Genomic DNA, 10111 nt, shown 5'->3' on the forward strand with positions numbered 1-10111 from the left:
TCCCCCAACCGTCCTCTCGCTCTGTTTATGCATCGAGTTCCCTATTTTTCTACTTCTCCTTTCATGTTTTTTTTTTCTCTTTTTCTGTTCCCCTTTTTCTTCCTCCACTTACGTCTTTGCTTTCTCTTTCATTTTTACGTCTGACTTTCTTACAGTTTTCCCCCCGACTTTCGCCATCTTCATCGGCCTCTGCAGAAGTCTGTCAGCGTGTGTGTGCAGGCCTGCTGTGGAGCAATCTGCTGCCTGTCATATGAACACACACACACACACTCGCTCTTGTTTCCCATGAATGCTTTAATAGAGACTTTAAGTGGTACATTGGCACAAACAAACACGCGTACACACACCCGCTTGTTATGCAAGCGACGGAGGGGAAGAGGTCCTGCTGTTGCCTCACTTCAACACACCTCTCTCTCTCCTTCTGCCTCGACTTTTTTTTTATTCTCTTCAAGGTCAAACACGTCTTCTGCCCGCAGCCTCCAAACCTTCAATACGGCGATCTAAAATCTCTCCGGAATAATAAACACGGCAACAACGTGATTGTCCTTTTTTTTTTTTAGGAAGTGTCGTAAAAAGTCCACCGTCAGTTTTGGGGCGGGTTTTCCGAGGAAGGAAGGAAGGAAGGAAGGGGGGGAAAAAAGGTTTAACCTCTCGTCCAGCGTGATGATTTCTTTTGTGCTCAGTGAAGTCCACGACCACGTGCAGTATGCGTGTCGCTCTTTGCGTTAGCATCTGTTTGCACTCCTACTAGCGTTAGCATGGTAGTGTCGAAGACGTTCAAAGACGCAGCGTCCTTCTTCTACATCGCGGGGACTACAGGGAGAAGGCGTGGAGGCTGATCTACGCCGGGACAAAATAGCATCTGATTATTTTGATTTAAAAAAAAAAGAGTTTTTAATCACGATTAGCTCGCTAATGCTAACAGCTTTAGATTTAATACAAACATTTTGTCATCCTGAGACGCTGACTCAGAGGACTCAATATTTTCGACCTGATCCGTCTTTATTTTTCACTTCTCCGGATATTTAAAGAGTCCAAAAAAAAAAAAAGAGAGAGAGAGAGAATTTAAGAGTTGAGGGAAGGGGAGCCTGAAATATGGATGTAAACCACGGTGTGTTATTCTGTGGATTTGAAAGCACACGGCCTTGTCCACGGGCACAAACACTTTGAATTTGGAGAGGCTTCTTTTTCTCAGAGTCCTTTATCCAAGATACTGCTGATTTCATCCTTTGTGAACATACTCCGAACCAAAATAACTCCTGATGTAGCCACAGGAATCCACTTGCGTACAGTGCAGCCGTGAACTCTCACACATGTAATAAAATCAGGCCTGCACCCACACAGGGACATGTCTCCATTTTTAGAGCACTCCTCTGGGATATGAAGTCTATATTTAGAAGGTCATTTTGTTAAACAAATACAGCGTGAGCGCGTTGGACGACTGTCAAAACACGCCTGGCCGTGTGTTTCCGTCAGCCAGTGTGTGTTTATGTGTGCAGATTTATCTCCTGAACGTCTGCAGCGGGTGAAGTTATTTTAACTTTCTACCTTTTTTTTTTTTTTCTTGCACAAACACTGAAATCCAACCGGAGAGTAACAGAAGGAGAGAAAGGAAAAGTGAGGGCTGCGAGGTAATCGAGAGCGGCGGCGGCGGGAGCGTGAGGGCGAAGATGAAGACGGCGAGAGAGAGAGAGAGAGATGGAGAGGTGTAGGAGGAGAGAGGAGTTCAGATACATTAGCATGAGAGATAGGAGTTGGAAGCGCTGTCGAAACCACCCAGAGGGGTACGCACACATGCTGTTTGCATAAACACACATCATGCGTTTAGCAATAGTGGCTAACTCGCCTTGTGCAAGTCACCTCGGTGCAACCGGTTCCCATGGTACATTTCAACACAGCAACAGTGATTGCATCACTTCCAGTCACTCGGTGAAAGTTGATGTTTTGTAAATATTATATTTGGTAAGCATCAAGCATTGTTTCAGAAGATGGAGGAGAAATGTATACTTGGGAAAGTTTGTAGGAGTTTGTAATCACAAAACTAAAATAATTGTTTTCAAAGCTTTGGCACTTTTTGATTCTGTCGTTTATTCAAATGTTGGAGAATGTATCGCTTTAAAACGCTTGGCATTAAAAGGTATAGAAATCTCAAAGATTTTGACAACGTCCAAAATGTTTTACTTTACATTTCAAATGTGAATTTTTAATATTTCAGCAGCCCGAGTACCGAAAGAGGAAAAGTTAACCTCGTGCTTAACTCTCGGAATAGTATTAAATATTGGCTAGCTTGCTGTTGTTAGCTACAAGTTAGCTAACTAGTTCAAGTTTGGACAGTTTTACAAATAAAGGGTGAGTTTATCTCGCCTCTGAATGTATGCCTGACCCTGCTGTTGTTTCTTCTTTCTTTTTCCCCCCAAAATGATTTATAATGCTTTCCGTATTGAATCAGTATTTGGAGTGTGCTGGGGCTGTTTTGTTAACACTGAATAGTCAGACCTGGTGAAAGGATGTTTTCACCACTGATGCTTGCTCATGGTGGAGTCATGTTGGGTTTCTTTAAATAATAAAACAAGAGAACAGCAAAGAGCTGCTTCCTTTCCACGGTTCTGAGATACATGTTTTATGATTTGGCACTTTCTATAAAACATTGATTGGCTGTAAACAAGAGTTAGCATGTCCTTGTAAAACACCAAAAGGTACAGTAAGTAAATGCACATTTAAAACCAATCAAAGAAGAACCTTCTCCAACAAGCGCACTGTCTCCAGAACTGATCAAACTTTGTGAAAGTCAAAAGGTAGAGAGCGGCCTCACACCTGCACTTTAAAGCCCAGATCACTGAGAGCACCTTTAAACTTCTAGGTCAAGCCATTTAGACCACCAGACAAATTACTGCAGTTAAAAAAAAAAAAAGAAAATGATTATGGTCTAGACACCCAGAGGTCTGCACCATCCATCACATTAAAAAAAAAAAAAAAAAAAAGACCTGCCGATAATAGAGACAGAAGAGAAGGGGGTGGAGAGCGGAGTAACCTCCGCTCATTTGATCTATCTGCTGTTTGATTTGAAAAACGGACCGTCACCCTTAAAGTCAGACATGGCTCATTGTGGTCATCTTAATCAACTTTTATCTACTTATCTATTTATTTGATAGATTAATTGAAACTTTACTCTTGTGGGTTCTTATGAGGTCAATGCATCTAATCTCGTGCACATGCAATACTAATTACACAACACTTTTCTTTCCCAACGATCGTTAGGCAAACATCAACTTTTAGATGGGGCATTTCATTATATATATATATATATATATATATAAGTATATTGTGCTCTACAGAACAATAAGTCCGATTCATGAAGATTTTGTCTGAATAACTTCAGATCATTTTTCTTCAGCTACTTTGAGAATAGGTTTTATCATTGAAAAGGCAAAAGTTACTTTAAATTCGGTCTGTCAGTTTTGTTGCATTTGAAAGCTGTTCAAATAAAGCAACAGACTGCTTCATGCGCTTTGAAATAATAATTTAAAAAAAACGGTTGCATTGAAGCAAAGGAAACTACAGCCAATGAAAATGACTGTCAAAGAAAGTGGTGATGACAAAAAAAAATAAAAAAATACAGGGATAATAATGAGCAGCGTTTGGAGGGTTGAGCTAGCGGGGAAAGAGGGTTAAAAGAGATGGGGAAGAAAAAAAGAGATCGGAAAGAGGAGGAGGAGGTAACGATTGGAGTCGTAAACAGACAGCCTGGATAGAGGAGGAACGGGCGAAAGGATGAGACGGGAGAGTGCTATTGATCGGAAGCGAGAAATGGGAGTTAATGACAGAGGGAGGGAGAGACGGGAAGAAAAAGAAACGAATGAAAGACGAACGCTCGGGTACATAAAAAAAAGGACAGGGAAAGAAATTGAGTCACTCACAGTAAAAATCAATTTTCATGTTAGGGAATTTACATTTAACTGCCTCTTCACTGGAAGAACAAGGATAGGTAATCATTCATGGTTTTTAAACATCTGACACATAATTTCAGATAGAAAAGAGATCATAGGAGTGGCTACACTGATTGGTGGTTACTCTTTAACATCAGCCTGTACTCATGTCAAAATCATGTCTTTGGATTCAAAGAGAAACAAGCGAAAGTTTGTTTAAATCGACGCTATCACCACTTTTTATTGATTACAGATTTATATTTTGTTTTCTTCTGATGTTACTGACTGTAAATATCTCTAACATAGACTGTATATTACAGTAGAAGCGAACATACAGTGTTATTTCAGTCAGAGGTTAGCTGAGTTAAAGAGCTAGCATTAGCACTTAACCGCGAGTGACTGATGTTTTTTTTAAAGTCATGAATCTATTAAAAATCCAGATTTTTACATCAATCGATATCTTCCCCCTCTTGTGTTACTCTGTCTTTACCCTGATGAAGAGGTTGCATGGTCTTCTTTTTCAATGTTATGTTTTTCATTATTAACCAGAGAACATAAACTAATAGGAGAAATGTTAACTGGGGTAAAAAAAAACAAAGTGCAAAGAAGTTTTTTTTAAAGGATTGTAAACAATTTTATGTCTTATGATAACTGCTGGTTATTTGAAAGAATAAAGATGTTCCCTTAGACGCTAATGCTTAGCGCTAACTTTAGCATAATACAAATACTTCGTTCTATAATCTGTACACAAAAAGTTTTGGATCCAGAGCTTCTATTATTACGTGTTTTACTTTGATATTGGTTGTTTTGTAGAAATGAATAACAGGGACATGCATGTTGGCTACACGTGTTAGCAATCTAAGATCCAGGCTGCTGAAACATCGACTGTACTGTGAAACTTGAGCGAGTAGAACTGAGAAATGATATCACACTGAAAGCATGTAAACGGAGCCTCTCTGGACCGGTGACTCTGCTAAAAGCTACAAAGAGACGACCCGGTAAATCGACACTGCACCAAACTGAAGCCTTCTATTCTCACCAGCTGCACAATGAATGTGTCTGTATCAGCTTTCATTTATTATGATTCATGGAAAATTTTCAGGTTGGCTTTTGCATTTGCTTGATCTTTAGTTGGATGACGTTTGCTTTACGATCTTCCCCCTTCGCTTAATGATAATTAGTCCTCAGAGGAATGAGTAAAAAAAAAAAAAACATTAGTCAGAAAATTGATTAAGACGTAAAATAACAGTTAATGAAAAAATCTGCTTTAATCTTTTCTGAAAAATGATCCATGTGGCGGGTATTGAACAGAAGGTTAGTTTATGCATTAACGGCCTGTGTCCACTCGGGTCATTTTTTTGTGCTGCCAGCGCCCACGACTTGTGTTTCAGAGTGCCTCTCAGCAGTGCTCATTGTTGCTCGCTTGAGATAACTTCTATAACTTCTACGTCTATTTTTAGAGATCTTCATGTGTTTTATATTTGCTTTTACTAATGGATAAATTTTTTTTAAATAATGTAAAGGAATGGCACAAAAAAAAAAACAGATCAAGATGAGTGAGTCGAGTTTCTGTTCCACCATCTGTTAACTTCTGATAACAGAAGTCCTTTACCTTCTTGATTCTCATTGGTCGGCGAAGCAGAAGCCACATTGACAAGCTGCGCTCCAAAAGTACCGGCGGGGTGTCGTGAAGTGCTTTACTGAAGTGTTTACTTTGTTGGTTTATTTATTGGCAAAAAAAAAAACGTATTCTCATTTTGTTATTATTCTAAATTATTTCTTTTATTTCTTTTCATTATTTATTTAACATGTTCGAACTAAGCTAAACTAGCTGCTAGTTGCTAATTAAAGTACAATAACATTAGTGTGAGGCACATTTTAGATTGAGCTTCGAATAGTAGAGAGAAAATCAAAATGATCTTTTTCAGACATCGGTCTCCTGTGATGCTTTAAAAAGTTTATATGAAACAGGAAGAGTCTTTTTTTTTTGTTTTGGATGCAGTCATGAAATTGAAGGAATTTTTTAATAAATATAAAAGTGTTTGCTGAAGTGCAGCAGGATTCAGTGTCCTGCACGTATGATGAGCTGAATGAGACTGTAGTGGAATGAGAGGGCAGGTCGGCCCCCGCAGGTTGCCTCGGAAATCACTCATCTCCCATGACGACGCTGCGCCCAACGGCAGAGAGAGAGAGACGCTTACTAAGCTCGCTCGCTCGCTCTCTATAAATGTATTTGAACATATTTAAAGGGTTAGTAGATCATATCTACTTGTATGTATGTATGGTCCTCAGATATACTGTTTCCGGTTCATGGTCCTCATAAATACACACAAACACACACACACACCTTGACAAGTTGACGAGGAATTTTTTTTTTTTTAGCTCGGATTAAAAATGCATTTGAATCATTATAAACTTTGGAAATGGATAATATTTTCCCTGGATAATATGAGGTCCTCAGGGACAGTTACACACACGTGGTCCCCAGATAGACACACACACACACACACACACAGTTTGAGTGCACGAGAGCGGCACGACAAGATTAAGGAGCTTGATGTGATCTCGGGGGATAATCACCAGCCACATCACACAAACACACCACACATATTTCATCTTCACTTATCTCCCATCTTTACTTTCCCTCTACCAGCTTTTTCCTCAAATCCTCTCCTCGCTTCCTTTGTATTCTTTTATCCTCCTTTAACCTTTTCCTCCTCTCCTCTCCTCCACTCCTTCTGTTTACTTTCATTTATTTTGGTTTTTCCTTTTCCCACCTTCCTCCCCTGTCCTTTTCCTTTTCCTCTTCCTCCCTTCTTTAGAACACCTCTCCTGTCTGCGTATTTCCTTTTTCCTTTCATCAGTCCTTCCCTTTCTCTCTTTTTTTTTTGTGTCACCCTCCTCTCATCTTCTCCTCCTCTTCAACACTTCACCTCCCGTCTCTCCTCAGCTCATCCTTTACCCTCCCTTTTTAACATTTTTGTCACTTCCCACTCCTCGACTCCTCTCCTCTTCGTGTCCCCTTTTTGCTCCTTCCTACCTTCCTCTCTAACTCCTCTCACTTCTTTCCCTCGCCAACACGTCTCCTCTCCTCACCTCTTTTCTTCCCTTCTCTTGTCCCTCCTCTCCCTCTCTCTCTCCCCCTCTCCCTCTCTCCCCCCCCCCCCCCCCCCCTCTCTCTCTCTCTCTCTCTCTCTCTCTCTCTCTAAGTACACAAACCTTTTCTTTGACGGATTTCTCACAGAGCAAACAGAGTAGCGACGCGTCATGCTAATCACCTCTGAACCTTCCACCTCTCGTTCCACCGTTCATCTCTCTGAACGCCACACTTATCCTGCCTGACACTGTGTGTGTGTGTGTGTGTGTGTGTGTGTGTGTGTGTGTGTGTGTGTGTGTGTACACATATATTTGTGTGTGAGGATTATGCAGCATCAGAGCCAGATTTGGTCCATATGCTCCGAGGCAATCACCCCCCCCCCCCCCCCCCCTCTCTCCCCCCCGTCTGCCTCTCTCTCTCTCCCTCTCCCTCGCCCCCCCCCCTCCCCTCTCTCTCTCTCTCCCTCGCCCCCCCCCCCCCCCCCCCTCCTCCTCCCACCAGCGGCAGCAGATTATGTGTCCTTCATTGCACAGACCTCGCAGGCAGACACCAAAAAAAAAACGCCAGGATATTCCAAACACGCATCAACATACAATCATTACATTTGGCTAAACGTGAAGAAGCGTGTGTGTTGTACAGATGGAATGTGTGTGTGTGTGTGTGTGTGTCTCTCTCTCTCTCTCCCCCCATCTGTCTGTCCAAAGTACGACAGAGTGTCATTAGATTTTCTCCGGCTGTGTTTTTTTGCGCATATCACATCTCTGTGTGTCTATTAATAAATGCACAGAGGTACATGAGACAGGATGTGGTCGCCATGGTGCAAGGTCCTCCCACGCCTTGTTCTGAAACTGTCTATGAGCATGAGTGTGTGTGTGTGTGTGTGTGTGTGTGTGTGTGTGTGTGTGTGGTCAAAGACAGCATGTTTGTGCAGGCCATTTCCAATTTCTGCGAGCTGCGTTGCCGTTTCTTGCAAGACTTGATAGAAATTCTTTCAAATAAAAGTTGTCAAGGACAGAGAGGTGACACACACACACACACACACACACACACACACACACACACACACGTTAAAAACCCAAGCTCACCTTCCATTCGGTTTAACAGAGCAGGTGAAAGGAGTGACAAATTCGACTTTTTTTTTTTTTTTTTTTTTTTTTTTTTTTTTTTTTGATGTGCGTCTTCGTGTTTGTGTCCTTACATTTCCCAAGCTGAAGGTTGTTTTCTGAAGTCGGGCTGTTACCATAGCAACCCCGCATGCCGTTGCATCACCAAGTTTGAATGTCAGAAAGCAAAAAAAAAAAAAAAAGAAGAAGAAGAACAAGAAACAAAAATGTCTGCGATTAACAACAAAGCCTGATCCTGGGTCAGCTTCTTTTCTGAGAGGTGTGAACGAGCGTTTCTTGACTCCGCCTCCGAACGCCAGACGTGCGGACTTTGCGACATCAGGACGATCCAGGTGTCTCCTGCACCTGCAGTGGAGTCGTAACAAAGTACATGTATCTGACTTACAGGGTGTGTTTTCTTGTTTTATTGATGTCAGCAGTCTGGCGTGTGGAGCTGCAGAGGATCACATCACGCCTGCAGAAACACAGCAGACTCACATGTCTTAAAAAAGGAGCGATGCATTTCCACACGGGGGGGGGGGGGGGGGACCCACTGAGAGTTTCCATTTTTAAACCTTCAGACACATTTTGAGTCGGCTGCTGGGAGTTAAAATAGAAACGTGAAATCGGTCGGACAGAGGTGAAAGCTCTTCTTCTTCCTTCTCAACTGCTTCTTGAAGTTGGTCCTCTCACGTCTCTCTTTGCACCCCGTCACCTCTCTCCTCCTGTCTTCCCCTCTCGCATCTCTTTGTCAGCCTGCCATCTGCTGGAGAAAACAAGCAACTGCAGCAGCAGCGTTGAACAGAAAGCACAGCTGGTGGCACTGACAGGAGCTCATTCTGAAGGAGTCCTCTCGGGTCGCCGTGACCCCCGTGATGACAGATGTCGTGTTTTGCAGGGTCACAAGGTTCACCGGTGCAACGAGCGGCGTCCGTTTGACGTACCAGCGCGTGTTGTCAGAAAGTCGTGCAGGCCGGGTCAGGATATCAAAGTGATCTTCACTGTGGAAACTCAATTTGGCAGGAACTCTTATCAGAGTGAGAATGAAGTATTTGAATGTTCTCACTGATTGTCTTTAAAGAGGACGTATTATCCTGCTGTTGCTCTAAATCAGGGGTGTCCAAAGTGCGGCCCGGGGGCCATTTGTGGCCCTTGAGTGGATTTTTTGTGGCCCTTGACTTCAAATTGAAGAATCAGAAGATTTTGGCCCCCAGGCCTCATCAGATGGCATATTTCGTTCTTTTTTTCTTTTTCATGTTAGAGAGGGAGACCTATAAAAGTCTGACTATTCTTTCCAAAAAATTAGAACACAACAGTTTCCCACTGCAATTAGTTATTTGTGTATTTACATTATTTTTTGAAGAGGTCAAAATACAAAAAGCTCCTTCCAATATTAAAAAAAAACAAACAAAAAAAACCCCCTGTGGCCCGTGAGCGATTCTAACGCGACACTTTTGGCCCGCAAGAAAAAAAGTTTGGACACCACTGCTCTAAATGAAACATCAGTGTTTCTGAGCTTCGGTCCAAATATGACATGAATCAAGCAGCAGAAGGAGGTCTGTGACCCCCCCGGAGAAACCGGCTCTCTCTGAACGCTCCGTTTTGGCGTGTGTGTCTCTTTAAATGTGTCCGGCGGACGGAGACGACACGCTGACATGATCGTTCCACATCAACACGGCTCATTAAGATGATTTATACACACGTGGTCTTAGATTGAAAAGAGATGAGTGTTGTTTGTTTTTTTTTGAGAGGGGGGGGGGCGGGATGAAGAAAACAAGACTGAAGAGAAAAAGGTCGAGTCACGCAGGGAGAGAGAGAGAGAGAGAGAGACTACAGCGTGTTTCTGCTCATTAAAGACGGAACGAAACGCCGACTGGCAGTCAACACACTCGCACACATATGCACGCACGCTCGCCGTAATTTGCCTTGGCAGTTGAGACACTGATCTGACACTGAAGGCGCTCTGATGACAGCGTGTAGGCTGC

At 42.4% G+C, this 10111-nt stretch overlaps 1 long non-coding RNA gene across 1 annotated transcript; it reads left to right on the forward strand.

The window, feature by feature from the left end:
- Nucleotides 1–3301: 3301 nt before the first annotated feature.
- Nucleotides 3302–5169, forward strand: LOC306841972. The gene is made up of 2 exons (XR_013781644.1): nucleotides 3302–4657; nucleotides 4696–5169. It is a non-coding gene; the product is annotated as an uncharacterized lncRNA (long non-coding RNA).
- The last annotated feature ends 4942 nt before the right edge of the window (nucleotides 5170–10111 follow it).

This window comes from Symphodus melops (genome assembly GCF_947650265.1).
Source record: "Symphodus melops genome assembly, chromosome: 20".
Lineage (NCBI taxonomy): Eukaryota > Metazoa > Chordata > Actinopteri > Labriformes > Labridae > Symphodus > Symphodus melops.